This window comes from Erythrolamprus reginae, chromosome 3 (assembly GCF_031021105.1).
Source record: "Erythrolamprus reginae isolate rEryReg1 chromosome 3, rEryReg1.hap1, whole genome shotgun sequence".
NCBI lineage: Eukaryota > Metazoa > Chordata > Lepidosauria > Squamata > Dipsadidae > Erythrolamprus > Erythrolamprus reginae.
In genome coordinates, this window is record NC_091952.1 from 80,299,707 (window position 1) to 80,325,456 (window position 25,750).

General features: G+C 41.5%; 1 protein-coding gene across 10 annotated transcripts in view; it reads right to left on the reverse strand.

The window, feature by feature from the left end:
- The window catches only part of DAB1 (DAB adaptor protein 1), a 283,159-nt gene that overhangs the window by 27,882 nt on the left and 229,527 nt on the right, over nucleotides 1-25,750 (reverse strand). The gene's annotated exons all lie outside the window — the stretch shown is intronic.

The window sequence follows — 25,750 nt, forward strand, 5'->3', positions numbered from 1 at the left end:
CTTTTTGAAAAATACAATTTAAATTATTCAGCAAGACTACAAAATGTATATACAGTAATTCATTTTGAAATTCTGAAATTTCAGAAATTCTGAGTTTTAATTAGAATATCAAATTCAAAATAGTAATTAAGATCATAATTAGAATTCAGAATACCATGTTTCCCCGATAGTAAGACACCCCCGATTGTAAGATGTATCGGGGGTTTCAGGGGGGTCGGGGAAACACGGGGGGTATTGCCGGGGGGGGGGAGCCGTTCCCGGAGGGCTCTTCTTGCCCGGGGTTTTCTTACACGCCTTGCCCACCTGCGCTACGCCCAGAGCTTGGGCCACCCGGTGGGCGAGGCGGCGGCCCTGGCCGAAGCGGCGGAGCAGTTTGCGGCGCTGGCAAGGGAGCTGCGCGCCCAGGAGAATCTCCCTTACGCAGCCTGGTGCCAGCTGGCGGTGGCGCGCTGCGTAAGGGAGATTCTCCTGGGCGCGCAGCTCCCTCGCCAGCGCCGCGAACTGCTCCGCCGCTTTGGCCAGGGCCACCGCCTCGCCCGCCGGGTGGCCCAAGCTGGTGGTGGCGCGCTGCGCCCAGAGCTTGGGCCACCCGGCGGGCGAGGCAAAGCGGCGCGGTTCTGGCTGCGGCACGAGCGGGAGCTCCGACTGCGGCAAGGCAGACTGAGAGGCGCTTGGAAGAGGGAGTCAGGGCTGCCTCTGTGGCGGGTTGAAAAGCAACGGGACTGTGGGGAGAGGAGTCCTTTAAGGGCTGGGAGAGGACGGTTTACAGCTCGCGACGTCACGTTAACCTTACGGGTGCCTCGCACCCTTCCCACCGCGGCTTCTTTTACGATCCGAAGGAGGGAGCGAGCGAGCTGAGCCCTCTTTCGCCTCAGGACTGCAACTCAGTACTGGTTGGGGAAAAAGGGAGGGGCGGAGAATTCGGGCCAGAGGAGGCCGCGATTGGCTCCAGGGCCTTTAGGAGGTGGGAGGGGAGGAACCAATCGGAGGTGACGTTTAAGATCTGCGGAAGAACCACAGAGAAAAACTAGAACGGAGGGAAATAAATCCTTCTCCCTCACATTTCCTGTGCAGTGGAGGACTCTTTTCCATTTTGCGGATTGGATGGCAATCTCCGGAGCGGTCAGCGAGATCGGGGAGCGGGAATGGCGGCGGGGGGTCGGGCCAAAAACGAGCCGGCCCCGGTGCCCAGGACAATATAAGACATACCCCGAAAGTAAGACATAGTGGGGCTTTTGGGGATAAAAAGAAAGTAAGACACTGTCTTACTTTCGGGGAAACACGGTAGTAAAATATAAAAGAAGAGGGTAGAATATAGGTTTTTAACCAAAGGTTTAATCAAACAAAAACAGATCATTTGGGGGAAGGAATTTCAGTTAATTTTGAATGACTGTTAAATTTGAATTTATATTATTTGTATCAATGTATGTTATCCATTTATATAATTTATGTCATTATACAATTGAAGCTGTTGGGGCAACTATATCAATTTATACACTTTGCTTCATCACAAAAAAGATATTCATAATGCTAAAACACCAAGCACATTAGTTATATGAATAGCATATACTAATACAAATTATGTCAATTATGCCATTTGTCTGGACTATTTCAGAAACAAAAGACATTGTTTAGGTATTCAATTTGAACTAGTTGTAGTTTTTTATATCTGAAGCCTGCTAAATTTGGACAATTAAGCTTTTATTGCAATTAAAAACTTTTGTGTAATATACAAGTGTAAAATTAAGACTAATCAGTATGGTAGAATAAAATTTCCTTTTCATGGCACCAAAAAGATGAAGAAGTTAACAGTCTTTTGGAGGAGCCATTCCTAACTACTCCTGAAAAACCAATGTGGTAGAGGAGTTACGATGGTAGAGTAAGATTGTGGTAACTTTGGTTCACAATCAAAGAGGGAACATGGCCAACATGTGATACAGGCATCTCCCATTTTCTGCAGGGAACCCTGAACCTCAGCTGTTAGAAGACCTGGAACCGAACCAGAACCAGGTCAAATCTGTCCCGGAGGGCAGTGGAGAAGACAGGCACCAGTCGGGGGTCTGGGTGGCTTGCAAATCCCCCAGAGAGCCAGCACCAGCCTCTCGGCCAACAGCTGACAGAATGACACTGTCACCATAGCTGTGATGGCCATGACTGAATTGATTGAATGGAGAGATGGTCGATTGCCTGGTTGACAGGATCTAAGTGTTTGTGCTGGAGAAAGGTGAAGAAGAACTGAGCTTGATCAGTGTTTGGCTAATTTAATAATAAGAAGAAAAAACTTAAAACTCAAAAGCAACTAAAAGAGGCTTCAAAATGGAGTGAGTGGCTATCTAGCAATTGGAAATACCATAGTGAGATTTAAAGGAACAAGTCTAAAAGCCCCAACTTGAGGATTTTTTAATAATTGGATTGGGTGGGAGTTAAAGAGAGACTGAAAAAGAATAACAACTTGAGGAAAATATTTTATAACTCACAAGTTACAAGTTATATGCAGAATTTCTTCTTTTTTAAAGAAAAAAACTGTTTTGGAAAACGTCAATGCCATCTGCTGATTAAAATAAAATATTGCAACAGATTGTGGAAAGTATTGGATTTGCTGATAGCGGGAAACTGACCTTGCTCGTGAGATAACTAGAAGTATGAAAGAACTTTAAAGCAGTGTGTGTTTTGCTATTTTGATGTATTGTTTTTGTGAAAGAAGATAAGAGAATTTTGAATTGGATTGGACAAAAATGCAAAGGGATTACAGTGATCTCTCGATTAGCGCGGGGGTTACGTTCCAAGACCTCCCGCGCTAACCGATTTCCGCGTTATACTGGATGCGGAAGTAAAAACCACCATCTGCGCATGTGCGCCATTTTTTCATGGCCGCACATGCGCAGATGGTGGAGTTTGCGTGTGGGCGGCGGGGAAGACCAAGGGAAGGTTCCTTCAGCCGCCCAACAGCTGATCTGCTCCGCAGCGCGGAAGCAGCGAGGAGCCGAAGATGGGGTTTCCCCGTTGCCGCGCTGCAGAGCGGATCAGGTGTTGGGCGGCTGAAGGAACCTTCCCTTGGTCTTCCCGCCGCCCAGGCAAAGGGGAAACCCCTGGGCGGCGCTGGGGCCATGCGGAGCCGCTCATCTAGGGGGGCGTGGACCGGCAAGGTGCCCTCCGCTCTCTCTCTTTCTCTCCCTGTTACCGGTGTGGTATAAGAGAGAGAAAGAAAGAGAAAGGAGGGCGACTTGCCAGTCCACGCCCCCCTGGATGAGCGGCCCCGCATGGCCCCAGCGCCGGACTCCGTTGCCGAACGCCGAAACCGGAAGGGGCGAGGTGGGGGGGGGGAGAACGGGAGGCTCAGCATTCCGTCAGTCGCAGCGCTGGCTGTCAACTTTTCTTTTTAGCACTGGGGAGGCAAGTCAGCTCCTGCCCAGTTTTAAAAAGAAAAGTTGACAGCCAGCGCTGCGGCTGACGGAATGCTTAGCTTCCCGTTCTCTCTCCGCCCCCTCGCCCCTTCGCCCCCCTGTGTTCCTAGGAGAAGTGCTGGTGAGGAGCAGAAGGTCTGTCTTGCCTCAATCCCCAGCACTTCTCCTAGGAACACAGGGAGGCGAAGGGGCGAGGGGGGGGGAGAGAAAACGGGAGGCTCAGGAAGGGAGCTCGGGAAGGAGCCCACGGTCAGTCGGCTGCGGGCGGGAGGAAGGCGATTGTTCCGCTGCCGCCAGCATGGCCTGGCTGGCAGCGGAAGATGTAACGGAGCCCACGGGGGATTCGCCTTCCTCCCACCCGCAGCCGAGACTGATCGTGGGCTCCTTCGCAACCTCGGAGAGCTTCCAGGGCATGAAAGCTCACGAAAACCAGGAAGCTCTCCGAGGTTGCGAATGAGCCCACGATCAGTCGGCTGCGGGCGGGAGGAAAGCGAATGCCACGGGGCTGGGCTCGGCTCCCCCCTCGGCTCCCCCCCTTACCAGCCCCACCGCGGAAGGCTCCATTCTGTTCCCTGCCGGCCCGATTGAGCGGCCGGCGGTCTCCATTCAGGGAACAGAATGGAGCCTTCCGCGGCGGGGCTGGTAAGGGGGGAGCCGAGGGGGGAGCCGAGCCCAGCCCCGTGGCATTCGCTTTCCTCCTGCCCGCAGTTGACGTCCACCCCCTCCTCGGTGTCCCCGGCACCCAGCGTCCCCACGCCGCCTCCACCTCCCGGTAATGCGCCCGACCTCTGCCTCTCTCTTTCTCTCTCATATACCACGCCGGCAACAGGGAGAGAAAGAGAGAGAGAACTAGCGTGGACTTATTTTTTAATATTTTATTTTAATATTTTATTTTTTTAATTAATATTTTTTGAAAAACCGCGTTGCAGCGTTTCACGCTAATCGAGACCGTGCTAATCGAGGGATCACTGTATATGGAATTAAGTTTACTTTGTAAATTGTGAACTTGACAACATGGAGACGTATATCTATGAAGAACTGATTGAGATGTTTAATACTTTTTTGAAGCTCATTGCTGTTATGGGATGAAAAAAAAATCAAGGGAGATTCCCACTGAAACCTGATTCTCCTGGAGGGTAGCTGAATATTTACCCTGGAAACGGAGTAAAGACGCTGAGACAGTAGAAGGATTTTAATATAGGGTCACTTTATTAAATTAGCATAAATTTAAATAACGTCAATTTAAATAACGTAACTCAAAAGTTATAATTAAACAAAGGACCTGCAGAGGCCAACAACTAACGGGGTGGAAATTTCTATCAAAACATTCCTAGGCAACTATTGGGCATAACTCCTTGCTGAACCAGGTGAAGATAGCCATCTTCACCTGGATCCGAATGACACCCATAAGCATATGGGAGGAGCTCACCCTCCAATCCCCGAGGGAAATTGGATCTGGTGAGTCCCATGGGCATCCTCTCTCAAATCCCCGAAGTTGCACCAACCTATAGTTCATGGGGAGAAGCGGTCCATCATCTTTGAAAAGATGCCTGAAAGGAGAACGTGCAGTTGCTCCTACTGCCCATTTCCGCCCCTAACCTGCCAAACCCAGTGACCAAAGGGAGACGAATTGATCAAATGCATATTTATATTGTGCCGCACCCCCTAACGAGTCCATCCTTACCGTCAGTGTGGAATAGGTGAAAAAACAGCTGTACCCACAGGAGAGGCTGCAAAAAATTCATATTTGGCCCCGAAGTGACCCTGTCCAAGCACACTGTATGATAGAGGTGGGCGGGCAGGTGTTCACATTCAGGATGACCAAGCCGAAAGGGGGAGATCCGCTTCGAGCAGCCCTTAAATAGGACAGCCTAGGACCTCCCCCCAGAGTCTAGGAGGTAGCGCGCCAGCTTGGCGCGCTGCCAAAAGCCAAACTTCTGGTTTCGCCGGAAACCGGATGTTCAGAGCTCTGTAGAGCTCTGGCAGCATCCCCCCGGCTCCGGGGGCAATTTGGGCCGGCGTTTTAAGACTCTGGTCATGCATAAATCTAACAGCTAAAAAGGACTATTTCTGGATAGCTAACACATCTGGGTCTTTGATGACCAATCTATTCTGTTCAACCTATTCTCCAACGAAGGCGAGGACAAGAGGCAATGATGGAAACTAATTAAGGAAATAATCTTTTGTCTTAGACAAATTTGTCTAAGGACAAATTTCCTGATAGAACAAATAATCAGCAGAATGAATTGCCTCCAGAAGTTGTAGGCATTTCAACACTGGAGGTTTTTAAGAAACAATTGGACAACCATTTGTCTGAAATGGTATAGGGCAGTGATAACGAACCTATGGCATGGGTGCCACAGGTGGCACACAGAGCCATATATGATGGTGCATGAGCTGTTGCCCTAACTGAGCTCCACATGCATGTATGTGCTGGCCACCTGATTTTTGGCTCACACAGAGGCTCTGGGAAGGTGTTTTTGGCTTCCAGAGAGCCATCGGAGGGATGGGGGAGGCTGTTTTTACCCACCCGCAGCTTCAGGGAAACCTTTGGAGCCTGGGGAGAGCGAAACATGGACCTACTGGGCCCACCAGAAGTTGGGAAACAGGCTGTTTATGGCCTCCAGAGTGCCTCTGGGGGATAGGGGAAGCAGTTTTCACTCTTCCCAGGCATTGAATTATGCATGTGAGCACTCATGCATGGGCGATAGTACACACGCATGCTCTTTTGGTACCTGAGGAAAAAAAGGTTCGCCATCACTGATATAGGATTTCTTGCTTAAGCAGAGGGTTGGACTAGAAGACCTCCAAGGATCCTTCGAAAGCTATTATTTTGTTATTATGATGACTGTGGTAAACAAGTGTGAATGTGTGGGATAAGATATTCTTTCAAAAATAGTAGCCCCAAGTCCAGGATGTCTTTAACATTAACACACTGAATTTGGATAGAAAATGAACTTGAGACAATGGAAATTGTAAACTAAAACTGGCATAAAGCTGCTTCAGTTTGGATCAGATATACAGGAGATCTATAGTTTTATGTCACCAGGCATTTTATTTATTTACACCCTTTACAATATTTTATATACTTCCACAATCCTGCAAGGCTCCAATAGTTCACAGAAAATCCAACATAAAATAACTGAAGCAGAATTTTTTTAAAAGCTCACAAATCAACTAAGATCCGTGACTCTCACCATCAATTCAAGCTAGTGGAGCACTAGGAAGCAGTTTTGGCAGTCTTGGAGTCAAGTACAGCTCTAAAATATACTTAATTTTGCATTGGGGCTATAAACCCACTTTGCAAGCTTATTTTGAGGAACATAGGGGAAGAATATTATGTATTCTGGTTTTGTTCTTGAATTTTATTTTGAAAAATAAATTTATAAATATAAACTATTTTTTATTTTTATGAACTTCTCAGATTTGCCTCCTCTTTCTGATTTATTCTTTATTTTTGCAAGATAAGATGGTCACTGCATATGTATTACATGTGGATTGAAAATACATGACACACAGAGATCCTTTCTACATGCTTGGATTATATAGGCAAATTCAATATTGGCAAGGTGTTTCATAATGTATTCTGGCTACCCTTGAAACGACCAGTGCAGCCAGCATAAAATAAGTATTATTCTCTATAGGCTATCATCTGGCCATCATTTCCTGTAGCAGTTGCAGCTTCCAAGTCCTTTCTAAATGCAGTTCCACGGAGAATATGATACTAGCTGAGTTGTAATTAGGGTATTTATTACAATTAAAAGAGCATCTGGCTGAAATAGGCTTACAATTTCCCTCTTTTTCAAAGATTTTCCTACTGATTTATACTAGTAATAATGAAGTAAAAAGAATATGTCAGTGCAATTAAAGGACTGAGTGATGTCAAGACAGAAACTATACCTACCGTAATTTGAAAGAAAAATTACCTTTAAAGCTGTACATGGCTTAGGGCCAGACTATCTTCAAGACGCCTTCTACCTCATAGCTTCCAGCGATTGGTAACAGTCCACAGAGTTGATGTTATTTAGGTCCCATCAGCTAACCAGTGTTGGCTGGTTCTCCAAGGGGAAGAACCTTCTCTGTGGCTGCCCCAGCCCTCTAGAACCAGCTACCTCCTGAGATCTGGACCACTGCCACCTTCTTGGCCTTCCAGAAAGCTGAAAAGAGCTGGCTTTTCTGACAGGCCTGCCACCATTGATCTAATGGGGGTAACAAGTGAGATCCAGCCACGAATGATATGCAGGGGTTTAACTATTTTAAGTGTAAATTGTTTTTAAATGGTTTTTAGAAGTTTTGTATTACTATTGTTGTTTTCTATTCCTGTTGTGAACCGCTTAGAAATCTTAGGGAGTTGGGCAGCATAGAAATTGAATCAATCAATCAATCAATCAATGAACGAATGAATGAATGAAAAAATAAATATAAAAAAAGGAAACTGAAGAGACATTAATAAATTACTTTGGCTCAAATCACATTCATTTGCCAAAGTTAAAATTAAGTTCTGCTAAATAAACAGAATTTATTTTTATTTCTTTTCTTTTGAACAGCACGTTGTGCTTTGTCCCTATTCTTTTTATTCCTATGTTGTCTCACAGGGCATTCTCACATGTGTCAATGGAACTGATTGCTATTTTGAAGATATCCCAGGAAGCAGAATAGCTAACTAGGGGGAGCATTGTGCAGAGTTAAACAAAGTGTTAGCAACAGCAAGGCAAGACTTCCCAGAAAACAGTTGCCCAGCATGTTACTGCATGTCCCGAGGGTCCAATTATCAAGTAGCCCTTGGGCTGCGTCTTCCATAAGTTCTTGTTCTGCATCACTTGCTGCCGAGGAAATACTTCCTATGGGTGAGCCATTAGAGTCTGTTAGACCATGGAAATGTCTTCAGTTGAGATTTTGCTGGCCCGCACGGCACTAACTGGGGGCAAATATTTGCTCCTATATGTCTCTACCTTTTGACATTTCAATAGAAAAGATTTTGCCAATTAAAGTAAACAATCCTACTCACAGCACCCTGTGTGAGACTATGAGAAGATATGTGATTGTAGGATCCTTCTATAGGTTCCTTATGTGAGGAGTATGATTTTTAATCTCTTGGCAATGTATCTCACATAGATTAAAAATATTTACACACTAAGCTGATAATTAAGTCTGTAAAGAATATATGACCAAGCTAGAACTGCCTGAAATGGAAGAAGCCCTGCTAATAAACTTTGAACTTTTCTGTATCAGCATATCAGAAAATAAATATTTTATGCATTGTAAAAGATGTATATGTGTCTCAGTGGGTAGCTGTTGCATTTAAATCTTCCTGTAACAGCATGGCTGAAATAAATATTCTTATTTATTCTCATTGATGTATAGGTGCCTCAGTGGCTAGATGCTGTGTGTTGTAGCTAAAGGATCTTTGTCCTGGACTTTGTGTGTCATGCTAAAATGCTGAGGACATCTTTGCATTAAAATATATGATTTCTTTACTAAAATACACACATTCCATTTTTCTGTCTCTAGTGGAGTCATTAAAACAGTAAAAGACTAAGAACTACCACTACAAAACAGCAGTAATATTAATTTTTCAAACGAAATGAGAATACCTCAGTAGGCTACTAATGATGTTACTAGGGTAATATTAATTAGCTAAGACTCAATTTAAATTTGATTACTGGATCTTGCAAGAATGAATTTGAATGCGGAGATTTATAAAGAACAATTTGATTCAAACCAATTTGAGATCTGATGAAACAACCGTCAGGCCGAAGTCACTTTAGTTGGGGTCTTTGGCCTGCCATACTTTATAGACTTTTAATGTGCAATTTCCTTTACTGTAGGAACTGGGAGGGGAATTGCATGAGAGCTGTATGTATGTAGCCTTAACAAATTCTTTCTAGGACAGTCACTGTCATCTTTTGTCTTCGCACACCTGCACCTGCATGGAAGGAGATGGGTGGATCCTGCTAATATGGCAGTTGGAGATTCTCATCATGTGATGGACTTGAAGGAGTAGGGACAAGGGCTTGAACTTTCAACTGGGTAGAGAAACTCCATGGACTTCAGATTTGGGTTTCTCCCAAATGTGGCAACATGGCTTTGCTAAAAAATTGGAACTTTGAGGAATACTTTGCCTCAGACTCTGATTTAATCTTGAATGCTATTCAAGACGACAGCCTTGTAATGGGAAGAATATAAATGCTTTAATTTTTTTTGTATTGTACTATATTTCTTGTAGAATAGGCTAGGTTTAGGGCTTATTAGCAAGTTTAGCCTCTTTTGGGAATATCAGTTATAAATCATTTTTTAATAAAGCCTGAAGTATATATATATATCGTATCTATATACTACTAAAACCTGCACTGTCATGACTTTCAACTGGGTGAAATAAATAGTGCATCATAGGGCTACAGTTTTGAATGAAGGTAACTGAAGTTTACAAAAGGTATCCAAATCAGGGACTCGCGATTCCTGAGGGGTTTTTTTGAGATTTTTTCCCCCCAGAAGAAAATGAACTGAAAAAAGCTTTGAAAACAGTCCAAAAAAAAGCCCCAAAATGGTGTGAGAAAAAGGCATTAAAAAGGCTTTAAAAGGCCTGAAAATGGGGTGTGCGAAGGCAAAAAAAAAAAAAAAAAAGCCGGCGAGTGGGCAGGGCTTTGGCAACATTCATCTACAAGATGCACAACTACTTTCATCTCCTTTTGGGAGACAAAAAAGTGCATCTTATAATCTGAAAAATACGGTATATAGCAGTGATGGTGAACCTGTGGCACGGGTGGCACAGGTGGCACATGGAGCCATATCTGCTGGCATGCGAGCCAATTACCTTAGAGCTCAGCTCCAACGTGCTTTTGGAAGCCTTTGGAGCCTGGGGGAGGGTGAAACGCGAGCCTACTGGGCCCACCAGAAGTTGGGAAACATACCGTTTCCCGCCTCCCACAGGGCTCTCTGGGGAGCAGGGGAAGCTGTTTCGCTCTTTCCAGGCATTGAATTATGGGTGTGGGCACTCACGCATGCATGATAACACGCATGTATGCTCCTTTGTGCACCCAAGGAAAAAAGGTTCGCCATCACTGTTATATAGCTTTTGGGAGGTCCATGGTAACTTTGAATGGCCAATTAAATGTTGTACCTTGAGGATTACTGTATTCAGTGAAAACTGTATGATATAGGGCAATTCAAAATTGAATGTTCATTCATCATTTCAAGAGTGATTTTAGTTTAATTCATTTGAACTATCTTAGAAATTAACTGGAGAGCAACATAATGGATAGTTCAAAGTGGAATATTTTTTTTTCAGTTGATTATACAATCTTCTGAAGAACTTTACTCTCTCAAAGTTAAACTAAATTTCACTGCTGTGGGTTTGCTATAAGGATTAGTTAATATGGACTGCTTAAAGTAGTTTATGAGCTTTTGTGTATGTGTGCCTTCATGTTTCTTGGGGATGGTCTGCACTAATTGATAGTGTGCTTAGGCAAGACTTTTGGAAGTAGTTTGCCGCTGCATTCTTCCTAGGGTTGAAGTAATGTGAGTTAAGGTGAGACTAGAACTCACGGACTCCTGGTCTCTAGTCTGGTGCCTTTTATCATTAAGGTGACCAGATATCCCACTTTTAGCGGGACAGTCCCGCTTTTTAGGAATTTTTCCCACGTCCCACATTGTTTTTAAAAAGTCCTGCCTTTTCCAGGCGGCCAGTTTGCAGAAGCGCACTCGCTCGCTCCAGCTCTGCCCCACCGCCACCACTGCGATGCTCCTCACCCGTCCAGCCCCCCTGCTGGCCCAAGCCGCCTCTGCACCCCAAACTGACGGGCCAAACCTGTCCTGATGCTGCGTGACCCATAACTCCCGCTGCAGTCTCCTCCAGGCCCCTCCAACCTACAAGACAGGGGCCCTGCTGACGCTGTCGAAGCCGCCAGCCTCCACCAGCTATGTCTTCATGGGAAAGAACAGGCAAGCTTTTTTAAGCGTTTTGAGTTTTGTCAGTCATTCGTCTCTCCCCCACCCCACCCCTGCTGCCGCTGTTGATGGTGTCCACCTTACCTAACTCATGATCTGGTCACTTTATTTTAATCACTATACCAAATTGGCTCTCCTATAGCTATACATGTTTTATTTCCCATAGTTCGTTTTATTCAGTGAAATTAGTTAAATGTGTTAATTATATAACACATCCTGGTGTTTCGTTCAAAAACATGGAAGCTGCATGTAAAAACTTGCATACAATAGTATGTATTCTGCCTTCAAAGCTGCAGAATATCTATTAAGCAATTAATTACATTTTAATACTTAAGATCCTTGCAACAGGAAACATTTGAGCAAATCATAAAAATATCTCTCTTGAATCTAATGGATGAAGACACCAGTTCAAAAATGTAATAAAGTAGTTAATTGCTTTGTCCTCTGTACTGAAAATGCATTATTAAAAAGTCTGTTTAAAACTGGCACATTTTAGAAATGCTAACTCTGGAAGATGAGAGTAAAACTGTTTCTTAACTGTGTTGAATTTTCAGTTCTCAATTGCATGACTTATTTAAAAATCTCCTTTGTGGTAGAGCAAAAAAACTGCAGATTTTATTAAAATGTACATATATATGCATGAACATGAAATGTTATAGTTCTAAGATAACTATTGTTATTTGGAATAGGTTAAACTCTGAACATACCTGAAAATATTTTTCATTTGTATGAGCAAATGAAAATTCTGTAGGTTCAATAATTATTGCAATAAACAAGGATTGGAAACTTTATTTTGAGATATGGTTTGCATTAACTATGATTTACTGTACATAATAGCCTGCATCAAACTTAGCTTATTCTTCACAACATACCCACTTCCCACTATATTGGAAAATATGCCAAAAAGTTAAGATACTCCAATCTTTAATTCTGTCATGCAACATAACACAGATACAAAGCTTTCTTTTAAAACAAGCAAACAAATAATAGAAAAAGAAGAAGAGAAACATTATTGTTTCTTGCCAAATAAGATAATGAATAATAACAAAAATGAATTTAGATACTTTACAGATAACTATACTTGATATTGAAAACAATAAATGTGATGAAGGGCTTAAAAGCCTAAGGACTGGGGGGAAACCAGGTGAAATCTACTTATAATCATGGAAGCTCACTTATTGATTATGGACTTGTTATTCTCTTAGGGCATGCAATCTCAAAATCATGATGAAAATAAAATAAGGGATAGTAATTAGGCTCCTATAATGCTTCAGTGCTTTATAGAATCAGAGTTGGAAGGGACCTCCAGGGTCATTGGGTCCAACTCCCCTACTCAATGCAGGATTAATTAAATCATCCTAGAAAGATGACTTCCAGTCTCTGTTTGAAGACCTCCAGTGAAGGCGAGCCCATCACCTCCTGCGGCAAACTGTTCTACCGGTTTATCACCCTTACAGCTAGAAAGTTTTTTTCCTGATATCTAATCTAAATCTACTTCCTTGTAGTTTCATTCCATTGTTTCTAGTCCTTCTACATTGTTTCTAGTCCTTCTACATTGTTTCTAGTCCTTCTGAGAACAATGTGACCCCCTCTGCTCTGTGACAGCCCTTCAGGATATTTGTAGACAATGACGCATCCATTGCAATTGTAACTGAGTTGAATTCACCTCACTGCTGAATCTTCTCTTTCCTTCCACTTTTCACAAATTATAGACTTGCCAGAAACCATGAACTTCATATAATAGGTCTGGTCAATAGGTTTTGAATGAGAACCCCTGGATTGATTTGTTCAATGATACATCTATTCGGTTTTTGGCTGGAATTTTCAAGATTTTTCTCCAACTCCGAAGTTCAAATGCATGAATACGCTCCTTTAGCCCTACATCCTCAAGTTCCTCTTAATAATAAAACTGTCTTTCTATTTAAAAGTATGTGACTGATTTTTTTTTTTCATTGTCTTTTTGTCTCTTTGCTTTGGCAACAAATTCCTTTCCTTCCCATCTGCTCATTAAGTAGCTTTGTATCTGGCTGCCTAGCTGCATTGTAGGTTTTTTTTAAAAAAAATCTACAGATTTACTACACTCTTCATAGCTCATGCCATATATTTTAAAAGTTCATATTTGATCTTAGCAGAATCAAGACATTTGTATTGTTTTAGCACTACACACACTTTTTCTATATGTTTAAAAAATATATAATACTTTTGCTGAACAGAAAAAATGAATGTGTGGTATGTGTGTAATTTGTAACTTGTGGATGTTAATCTAGTCACATATTTATAAATACATTTACTCACTTTTCAGAAATAATCAGGGTTTTCAGAGGTATTTATAAATATGTGACTAGATTAACATCCACAAGTTACAAAACTATTTAAAAAAGTGGTTTAACATTCTAACTTATTGGCTGACTTGATTCTAAGAAGGTATTCAGATAATCAGACATGTGAATTGATCAATTTAAGGTATGCATTGCTCAACACAATCCACAGTCAAATTAATTCTAAATTCCGTCTGCCTTCTATTTGTTTATCTTTAAATCACAGTCTCATTAAAAAAAGGTAGGAGATACGACCAGGAAATAATACAAAAAGCAGTCACATTAACCTCACTAATATCTTTATATCACTTTTCTTGGTATGATTTCCTTTGGGCACTTTGAGAAATCTAAACATTTATGTATTCTGGCTGTATTGAAGATTTATATATGACCACAATAATGAGAATCCAATTATCAAGTTTTGGAGGCGATAAAAACACATCCTCGGGGGTAAGCAAGGAGCAGTATTTAAAAATGAATAATCAGTAAAAGAGATGCACACTATAAAATATATTGACTGTTTTCTCCTAACAGGTGATCAGCAAGGAAGCACTTTAGAGGACTGTTTGAGCATTTGGTAGCAGGACTGCAAAGAGAATAATGGGCTAAAGCTTTTTTTAAAATTTAGCAATAGTATTTTTGTTTGTTTGTTTCTCTTGTATTCTGCCTTTATTGTTTTTACAAATAACTCAAGGTGCTGACACATCCATTATGCCTTCCTTCTATTTTCCCACACAACAAAAGTCCTGTGAGGTCAACTGGACTGAGAGAAAGTGACTGACCGAAAGTCACCCTAGCTGGCCTTTCACAGCTAACATGGACTAGTTTTTATGGCGGGACCTTGTACTTTCTAACTTGGTGCCTTAACTACTAGACAAAACTGGTATGGCAGAAGTTTGATCTTTGCATATTTTTTTAATGCTGAAGATTCAGGCAAAGGTATTAAGGTTAAGTGAACTTAGATTTACTGCTTTTATCATAAGTCTTCCTTCTCTTTGTACCCTTTTTCTGTTGAGCACAACATACACATAATTTGTTGTGAATTAGTGCTGCCTGTCAAAGCCTGATAACTGATTATGCACAGATTTTCAGCCTGGGGAAAAAGTCAAGGTGGTACATTAAGGGACAGTGCATAAGAAATTGTTTATCGTTGAATTTTGCATGGGGTTTGTAGTTGAATTTTGCATTTACTGATGACGGGACTACAACTTCTCAAACATCTGACTTTTAATGATTTCTTTAAATATAATTTAAGAATGTGGGACTGCCTCTGTGGCAAACACCTTCCTATTGCTTACACAAATTATTGTGTAATTTTGAATTCAAAATTAGAAAAACATGATATCTGAAGACACTGTCTCCCACTGTCTCACTGTTGGGGCAGCCCAGTTTGCAACTTTATATCGATGTAAACCACCCAAAATGTCATACAAATATGGTGGATTCAGATCCAACATCAATTGATAACTTCTCCTATGAATATACATAGCCGTATGCTAGCTTTTAGTATTCATTTGGTAGCATGTTTCTTTGAAATAACTCACAGATTGTTAAGAACCAATAAATGACTATGTTCAGATAGATATGCATAACTGGAAAGCATGGATATATTTACAAAGATGAACAACATTTTTTACACAAATCAGCCTGCTGATGCATTTTATACTGTAGAGGACCGTGTATGTAGTTTTCTGTTTAATAATTACAGATTGATTTACGACTAGTCGCTTAGCAATCATTCAAAATCACGATGAACTCCCCAAGGGTACTTATGACTTGGATTCAAATTTCCAATGACTGGATTAACATACACATGGTCAGGTGATGTTATTTGGCAGTCAGTCTGAATTTACAGTATTTTGCAGTTTCCAGTAATCATGTGACTATGATTTATAGTTTCTGCCTCCTCCCGGAAAGTAGTGTCTACTTCCAGTTTCTCACAAAAAAAAAATCCATCCATTACAGACAAAGGATTAACTTAATCACTGCCACATTTGCTTAATAACTGCAACATAGTCTTAATAACCACTGGAAAAGGGTTGTAAAATCAGGTGCAGTTCACGTGATGACCTTCTTCACCAACATGCACTTAATTTGTGGCTCTATTATAATAGACATAAATATTGTATAGCAAGATTTTTCTTATTTCCAAACAGTGGCTATAAAGGTAGAGAAATAAGGTAGATGAAACCGAGGCAGAGAATGCACGTCTGTTTATACTAGACATAAAGTACTTTGAACGGAATACGCCTATAATTCCTGGATCGTATAAACTTCGGGCCAAAAATAATCCAAATTCCATATTATAATACTGTTAAGTTTTGTTTAAAGTTAAAGTTTTGCTGTCTTTATACTACATTTTGCCCGAGATCCTGTGACTGATACAGCTTTCTTGTCTGCTCCTATGCTGTGAGAACTATATTATTGTTTAACTAATTCTTTTCGATGACATTTCATTCCCTGCTGTTACAGTCTGGAAAGAGTATTTTGGATGCAATTTATTTCGCGATGCTTTGTTATAGGGATAGACCATGATGCTGTACTCATCCTCCAAAGACATTTTATCACTTTCAATAAATAATCTCTGCTGGATTAAGCAGAAATGCTATGTTTCTACATGCAGAAGTTGTGAGACAGTTAAAATATTTAATTTTAAGAAAGAACAAGTTCTTGATCTACTCAACCTTGCAGTAAAGACTTAAAAGTCTTTAAAATGGATATCCAATGATTAATTTATCCTTAATTTTTATTTTCTCATGATTCTCTAGTCATGCCAGAAGAGTTCAGATAAAATATTTCAAGCCCTAGTAATAACTGTAACTAGTGATGGCAAACAGAAAATTCAAAGGATTCATTTGACCTTTATGATGCTACAAATCAAGTCAAAAGACTTTCATCCATTTGACAGATGCATAATGATGTGGTGCAAGTTTCCTGATATTACTTTCTCCCCTCTTCTTTGTTTAAACATACCAAACTATAAATTTAGGTAGAGAGCAAGAACCAAAACTCAATGACAAGGAATATGATTTTCATGCAGACAATTCCTAGAATCTATCTCAGAAATGTCTATGACTAGGAAACATGATTTTGACATCCTGGTTAATTACCATACTTCTCTAGTGAACACAACATTAAATTAGATAATAGTTTGACATAACGTAAGGCAGTTTCATATATTTGAAAGGGAAAAAAATAAGCTGGAATATCTGGGACTGCAAACTTGAAGCTCTGATAATGCTCAGAACTTCAAGTTTTGGGAAAAAGTGCAATATTTCAGCCTTCAATAATCTTCATGAGTTTTCAGTCCCACCTTCCTAATATCAATCATGTGAAAGTGACGACTCTGAGTTTTTTTGCAAAGCTTTCTCCATGTTGCAACTAATTTCTACGTACACAAAAAAACAGATGAGTTTTCAGAAGGTATACAAATGTGTTCAAGTGAGCCTAAAAACAGCAGTTCTGCTCCCTTGAGGCTTGAAGTTACTTTAAGAGTAATGTGAACAAGGGTCTTCCTGGACAAGAAGAATTATGCTTCTAGGAGTGTGCCCTGGATTGTAATGTTCAGAACAAAAATGAAATGGCCAATATCATCCTAATTGTCCTGTTAATGTGGAAGACTGAAAAACTTAGGAATAATGCACCTAAGATGCAATTTAACAGTATTTTCCTTTTAACTGTGAACATAATAACTGATGTTGAGAAAATAATGTTTAGAATGTCATGAAAAGAATAAGCACAGACACATCACAGAACCAGCCAATTTCAAATGAAGCTTTGGTAATAAGCCTTTGTGCGGTTCAGCGCTAGTTTCTTTCCATAATAAGAGCTGAATGTATCTCAAAACTTTTTTGGGATAAATACTTCAGACCAGTCATGGGTTGTAAATAATTTTGCCATGGGGTTCATGTGTGCATGCCTTCGCACGGCGCTTATGCATAGAACCGTCCAAGCGGAGCCTCTCCATCACCATTGCTGCAATTCTAAGAACTGGTCTGAACTGGGAGCAAACCCACTGCTGCTTCAGACATTATGCAAGCATAATAACAGCATTTATCTATGACTAAAACAGCCCCACTTTTTATGGCAACTGTGCAAACCTGAATAACACTTGTGGTTGCTTTAAGAAGCATATTTATTTTAATGAGTGGACTTTTAAAGCAGCTACAGTTTCCTTTCAGAGCCAGGTAGAAGCTGGAAAAGTGGTGGCTACTTTGATGAATAGGAGAGATATATAGAAAGGACTTCCTCTGAATCAATTTCAAGTACACATTGTCATTAGCCATTGCACTTCTGAATTTCTGGTCTCTAATATTGCCATAATGATGGTTGTCCCATAACTAAGCTTGCTACACAATGAAACATTTTTTACTTACTCAGTGAAAAATTATTTCATAGGCTGCAGTAAGGAAGCATCAAAATAACTGCAGGTGTTTTACTCTTTGGAAGAGTGAAGTAAAAACAACGTCGACTAAGCAATGTCGTCTGGCGGGACCAGGAGAAGAGCCTTCTCTGTGGCAGCCCCGACCCTCTGGAACCAGCTCCCCCCCAGATATCAGAGTTGCCCCCACCCCTCCTTGCCTTTCGCAAGCTCCTTAAAACCCACCTCTGTCGTCAGGCATGGGGGAATGAAATTTCCCTTCCCCCTAGGCTTATAGAATTTATACTTGTATGTATGAGTGGTATGCTTGTATGTATGAGTGGTTCTTTAAAATGGGGGGGGGGGGGTTAGATTGTTTTAATATTAGATTTGTTTACATTGTCTTTTTATATTGTTCTTAGCTGCCCCTGAGTCTTCGGAGAGGGGCGGCATACAATCTAATAAATATAAATATAAATCAGGTAAAACTATCATTTTTTAAGGTTTTACTGTCCATAAGTATTTTTATTTTAAAATATAATCATTGGGCTTTTTATAAGGTAGAACAGCAGGGTGAGAAAAAGAAAAAAGCCTAAATTATTCTTTATTAGCTGCTAAATTGGCAGAAGTGGGAAAACACAGAGATATACCACACAGATAAGCAGGCTACAGAGGAAGAGTGGAATTTATAGCCTGAACACTTTTAAATATTTAAACCAATGCCTGTAACTATTAGTCCATGCATCTATTTACTAAATTGTGCAAAATGTATCTCAATTCTGCAGAACCTAAAAAAAGAGTAAGTGTTGGCTCTAAGCTGCCTGCTTGTTTGACCTACATCAGACTAGTCAGCCTTGAACCCACATTCAAAGTGCTAAAAGCAAAACTGACGTTTAGTCTTGTCAATGGAATCTCATCAGAACTGTAACATTCCATTAGCACAAGACATAGCAAAGTTAAGGCTGGTCGCATCATGAAATTTGAGAGCTGAGGAAAATACATGACGATGGCATATATTAACCATAGTAAAAGATCTCTGCTAGGCAATGAGGGTAGATTTCATTAGGCATAAAGTTCACAGGTTAACCCCTCAATTCCCGCAGGGACTCCACCACTGTGCCTTTTCTAAAGTCCCTATTTTTATTTGCAAATCTGTTTCGGTAGTTGACTTAATGCTCTTCAAAGTGATGTAAAAATTAAAGAACAATATGCGTTACAATTTCCTATCTTTCTGGGCAAATCTAAAAAGAAAGAAAAATGGAAAGAAATCACACCATATGGTAGATATAAAATTAATTGTTTATGAAGAGTGCCTTGCCTTTCTGAATGACCATGCGCAGAGGAGTTTTATCCATTGTTCTTATTCAGAACATATAGGTTTTTTTTATTACAGTTTGGACTGATGCTCTCTTTTCCAAATATGTCCATTATAACAAGGTGGTCCAAGCAGCAAATTGAGGCTTTTATTATGTGAAGCAGAAGAATGAGTATTTTTGGCTTTACTGCCTGTGGTGTCTTTATTTTTCTTGTACCATAAACTGTTTCATCTACTGTCCCTTCCTTGCTCTTATATTTCGTGCCTCTTCTTCTTACAACAGTTTTCTATCTGAAGCAGGGTCCACATGGTAATAAATGGCCTTTAATCTGCAGACACTTAGTTGATTCAGAACTGCTAAATATATTGATGGAAGGAAGGCAGGTACTGGGGAACAAATTCTGCAATACAACACAAGTTGGCCATATTGAGATCAAAGTTCAAAATGACCAGACTAGAAAAACATCAATGGCATATTTTCAAGGAGATGTTTCAGAAGGGCATAGCAACATTAATTTACCAAACAAGGATACTATTAAGAGGCCAGATAATGTACCTGGATGACGAGGGAGGTATAGTGTTCTCTGGTATAAAATACAGAAAGTCTTTGAATAATGTCCAGGATATTAGTTGAAAAAGGCAATGAAGAGGTCAGGTCATTTTTTTTAGTCCTGGAGCTGGGTCCAGGAGATTGTCAGCGCTTCTTTGAGGGAGGGGTCCTTCCCGGCTCCCTACAAGGAGGCACTTGTGCGCCCCCGCCTCAAGAAGCCTTCCTTGGACCCAGCCGTACTCAACAACTATCGTCCAGTCTCCAACCTTCTTTTTATATGGGGAAGGTTGTCGAGAAGGTGGTGTCGCTCCAGCTCCAGAGGTCCTCGGAAGTAGCCGATTATCTAGGCCCCCAACAGTCAGGGTTCAGGCCTGGCTACAGCTAGGAAACTGCTTTGGTCGTGCTGATGGATGATCTCTAGGGGGCCTTGGACAGGGGCTTGTCCTCTGTCCTGGTGGTTCTTGACCTCTCAGCGGCTTTCGATACCATCGACCATGGTATCCTCCTGCACCGGCTGGAGGGGTTGGGAGTGGGAGGCACGGTTCTTCAGTGGTTCTCCTCCTACCTCTCCAGTCAATCGCAGTCACTGTTAGTGGGGGTCAGAGGTTGACCTCTAGGACTCTCCCTTGTGGGGTGCCTCAGGGGTCGGTCTTCTCCCCCCTGCTATTTAATATGTACATGAAACCGCTGGGTGAGATCATCCAAGGGCATGGGGTGAGGTATCATCAGTATTGTTGTAAATCTCCACCCCATGTCCAGTCAGTGAAGCAGTGGAAGTGATGTGCCGGTGCCGGGAGGCTGTTAGCGCCTGGATGGGTGTCAATAGGCTCAAACTCAACCCTGACAAGATGGAGTGACTGTGGGTTCTGCCTCCCAAGGACAATTCCATCTGTCCATCCATCACCTGGGAAGGGGGGATTATTAACCGCCTCAGAGAGGGTCCACAACTTGGGCGTCCTCGATCCACACCTTAGAGTACCATCTTTTGGCTGTGGCGAGGAGGGCGTTTGCCCAGGTTCATCTGGTGCACCAGTTGCGGCCCTATTTGGACAGGGAGTTACTGCTCACAGTCACTCATGCCTTCATCACCTCGAGGTTTTATTACTGCAATACTCTCTACATGGGGCTACCTTTGAAAAGTGTTCGGAAACTTCAGATCGGGCAGAATGCGGCTGCAAGAGCAATCATGGGCTTTCCCAGATATGCCCATGTTTCGTCAACACTCCGCAGCCTGCACTGGCTGCCAATCAGTTTCCGGTCACAATTCAAAGTGTTGGTTATGACCTATAAAGCCCTACATGGTATCGGATCAGAATACCTCTGGGACTGCCTGCTGCCACATAAATCCCAGCGACCGATTAGGTCCTACAGAGTTGGCCTTCTCCAGGTCCCGTCGACAAAATAATGCCGTCTAGCGGGACCCAGGGAAAGAGCCTTCTCTGTGGCGGCCCTGGCCCTCTGGAATCAACTCCCCCCCAGAGCTTATGATTGCCCCAACCCTCCTTGCCTTTTGTAAACTCTTGAAAACCCACCTATGTCACCAGGCATGGGGAAATTAATATACCCTTAGCTGTTTAGTTTTATGTATGGTTTGCTCGGGTTGTATGATTGTTTTTTAATAAGTGTTTTTAGAACTGTTTTAATATTGGATTTGTATATGATGTTTTTGCTTGTTGTGAACCGCTCCGAGTCCTCAGAGATGGGCGGCATACAAATCTAATAAATTATTATTATAAATTATAAATTATTATTTTTGCCCTTACTAATTAAAATTAACGAGGAAGCAAATGCTGTAAAAAACAGTTTTGTTTCTTTTGTGTAAGTTTTTCAGCTGGGAATTATCATAGTCAGAGAACAGTCATCCCACAAATGTTATAGAAATTCCCAGGAAAAAATAAATGCATCACTAATGGGATAATAAAATATCTGTACGGAGTGTGGAATAGGTTTCCTGGCTGGCTTAAGCAAGTTGTTTATATTGCTCGAGGGCAATGTATGCAGATGCCACTCTGAATGCCATCTGGATGCTACTTTTGAAGATACAAGAAAAGAAAAGGAAGGTAAACTTAAAATATGATAAGGCAATACAAGCAGTCAAACACAAATGAGATAACTGTGATAAAGATCACCTAGCAACATGAAAACATATAATAATATAGGATGAAAAGAAGCTTAGCTGCTTGCTGACTGGCTAACAAGGGTCTGCTTTCTCTCTACTGAAATGCTGCTGTTGTTTTAAAAAGTGGCCTTGTGCTACACTGTGTATTGAACCATAAATAATAAACAACTTACCCTTAGAATTCATGTGCTGGCTCTCTTAATAAAACTGTACTACTTTTAAACCATTTGACTGGTATCAGCCATAACTGGGTCAAAGATGACTCCATCTTTGCCATAGAGATAAGAAATCTATGGCATTTGTGAGGATGATAAACAATTCATAGCATCTTTCATCCTCGGTTATGTTGGCTAGGTTGATGAGACCCGTGGTTCAACTACATTAGAAAGGTTGCATATTCCTCACTTGTTATATAATGCATTTTTGTTTTTAAATGCGTGGAAATGTGTTTGAATGTGCAACGAATAGTACTCTATTACCAAGGAAAATCTAGATTGACAGAAGTCTTTCAGAGGACCTATACCCATTAAAATCAAAATTAGTGTGTCTTGAGTCATTTGCAGACAGAGGTAACCTTCTCTTTGTAGGAATATATGATTAATCAACTGCAGGCAAAACTGAATCAGGAGAACAGGGAATGGATAGATCTTAATATAGCACTGCGAGTCGCTTGAAAGCCTTCATAAAGTTGTAAACAAATAATTTGGACATGTTGATGGGAAGATTAGGTTTTATTGTTTCTTGAGTGACAGGCTTAGTGAAAGGTATTTGTGATTTGCCTCCTGTTGCTAAAATCCAATGACAAGAAAAACCTGACATGTGTGTATAATGGGAGGCTTTAGGGAAAATATGAAAAACAGCTCATTAAGAAGCTTGTACTTCAGCAAGTTTTAATTTCACATGATAGAATTGCAATATTCAGCAGATATGCAAAATATTGAAAGATGTCATTTAGTGAAATCTACTTTATTTGTTTTTGCTCACATGTATTTGAAGAGTGGGAAGTTTTATCTATGCATTTCTCCTTGATTTGGTGCCCTCCACATATATTGCACTTCAAGTCCCAGATTTTGGCTGGGAATTTTGAAAAAATTAAGTTCACACAGCTGGGTGCCAGCAGTTGGGAAAGATTTGGGTTGAAGGCGAGGGTAAAAAAGTTAAGGAAGACTGACCATAAGCACTATAGGAAAATTTTAAGGAACAGCTTTAAAAAGTTGCCTAATATCCAGAGCCAGTATAGGTAACAAATCTGTTTTCTAGTATGCAAATGTTTGCAGTTGTAAATTCCGTTTTCGCAGCAGATTAATTTTGACATTCATCAACATAACAAGAAAAAAGCTTTGCCAATGCCAACTTTCCTCAAAATGAAAACAAGTACAGTGATACCTCATCTTACAAACTTAATTGGTTCCGGGACCAGGTTCTTAAGGTGAAAAGTTTGTAAGACGAAACAATGTTTCCCATAGGAATCAATGGAAAAGCGATTAATGCATGCAAGCCCAAAATTCACCACTTTTGCCAGTCAAAGCGCCTGTTTTTGTGCTGCTGGGATTCCCCTGAGGCTCCCCTCCATGGGAAACCCCACCTCCAGATTTCTGTGTTTTTGCGATGCTGCAGGGGAATCCCAGCATCGCAAAAACTAGCGCTTCGCTGGCAACAGAGGTCCAGAGGTGGGGTTTCCCAGTGAAGGGAGCATCAGTGAAACCGCAGCATTGCAAAAACATGGAAGTCCGGAGGTGGGGTTTCCCATTTAGGGGAACCTCAGGGGAATCCCAGCAGCACAAAAACGGGTGCTTTGCTGGCAACAGAAGTCTAGAGGCGGGGCATCCCAGCGGCAGCGGTGGGTTTGTAAGGTGAAAATAGTTTGTAAGAAGAGGCAAAAAAATCTTAAAACCCGGGTAAGTTATTCAGAGATTCATAGGGACAAGATCTACTATTTAAGTAAGTACTGTATCCTTGAATATGTAAACCAGACAGAGGTACACTAGGTAATCCTGACACAAATTGAATTTTAAAGAATTGTCTAATAAAGAAAAAAATAGTGAAAAATGAATACAAATAAATGTGTTCGAATTGTGTGTAATTAGTGCATGCTTCATTTTCTTTCCTTTTCCTAATAATTTGTGGAGAAAATATCAATGATTTGATTTGTGTTTGATTTTCACTTATAATCTTTCAAACATTTCTCTTAATTTCTGACAATATGAATATTTATTAAGCTCGGAACATACTAAATCGGAACTACATTAGGCATAATGAAAGCAATTGAACAGAAGGACTAATTCATCCCTATAATTTCAATGCATCTACTAGGGGGGGAAAAGGTACATCCACAGGACACTGCAGCAATCTTACAACGGTATGTAGATGATGGCCTTATGTGTTTCTATATCATTGTCTGCAGCAGTGGGCTACGAGCCAGAACGCTAAATTGCACTTGCCGCTGCAGCTTGTAATTTCTTGCAGGACCAGCGCGATTTTGCTGTTGCACCTGTGGAGGAAGCAAAATTGTGCACAGAACTGCAGGTGCGCCCGTGTTTCGGTGAGGTTTTTTTGCTTCAGCGCACACTGAAACATGGGTGCACCTGTGGCTCCATGCATGATTTTGCTTTCTCCACAGGTGCAGCAACAAAATTGCGCTGGTCCCGCAAGAATTTACGAGCTGCGGTGGCAAGCACAATTTAACGTTCCGGCTCGTAGCCCACCGCTGATCGTCTGATACCAATATGCAGATCAAGGTTGTTTGTTTGTTTGTTTATTTATTTATTAGATTTGTATGCCGCCCCTCTCCGAAGACTCGGGGCGGCTAACAACAATAAAAAAGACAATGTAACAAATCTAATATTAAAAAATAATCTAAAAACCCCAATTTAAGAGACCAATCATACAAACAAGCATGTCATGTATAAATTCTATAAGCCTAGGGGAAAGGGGGAAAGATTTCAGTTCCCCCATGCCTGATGACAGAGGTGGGTTTTAAGGAGCTTGCGAAAGGCAAGGAAGGTGGGGGCAACTCTGATATCTGGGGGGAGCTGGTTCCATAGGGTCAGGGCCGCCACAGAGAAGGCTCTTCTCTTGGGTCCCGCCAAATGACATTGTTTAGTCGACAGGACCCGGAGAAGGCCAACTCTGTGGGACCTAACTGGTCGCTAGGATTCGTGCTGCAGATGTCATCATGCACATTTGATGTCATCATTTATTTATTTATTTATTACTTAGATTTGTATGCCGCCCCTCTCCGAAGACTCGGGGCGGCTCACAACATGTAAAAAACAAATCATAAGCAATCAGATAAATTTAAAATATTTAAATATTTAAAAAACCCCATATGCTAACAGTCACACACACAGACATACCATGCATAAATTAAACGTGCCCAGGGGGAGATGTTTCAGTTCCCCCATGCCTGACGGCAAAGGTGGGTTTTAAGGAGTTTACGGAAGGCAGGAAGAGTAGGGGCAGTCCTAATCTCCGGGGGGAGTTGGTTCCAGAGGGCCGGGGCCGCCACAGAGAAGGCTCTTCCCCTGGGGCCCGCCAACCGACATTGTTTAGTTGACGGGACCCGGAGAAGGCCCACTCTGTGGGACCTAATCGGTCGCTGGGATTCGTGCGGCAGGAGGCGGTCTCGGAGATATTCTGGTCCGATGCCATGAAGGGCTTTAAAGGTCATAACCAACACTTTGAATTGTGACCGGAAATTGATCGGCAACCAATGCAGACTGCGGAGTGATGGTGAA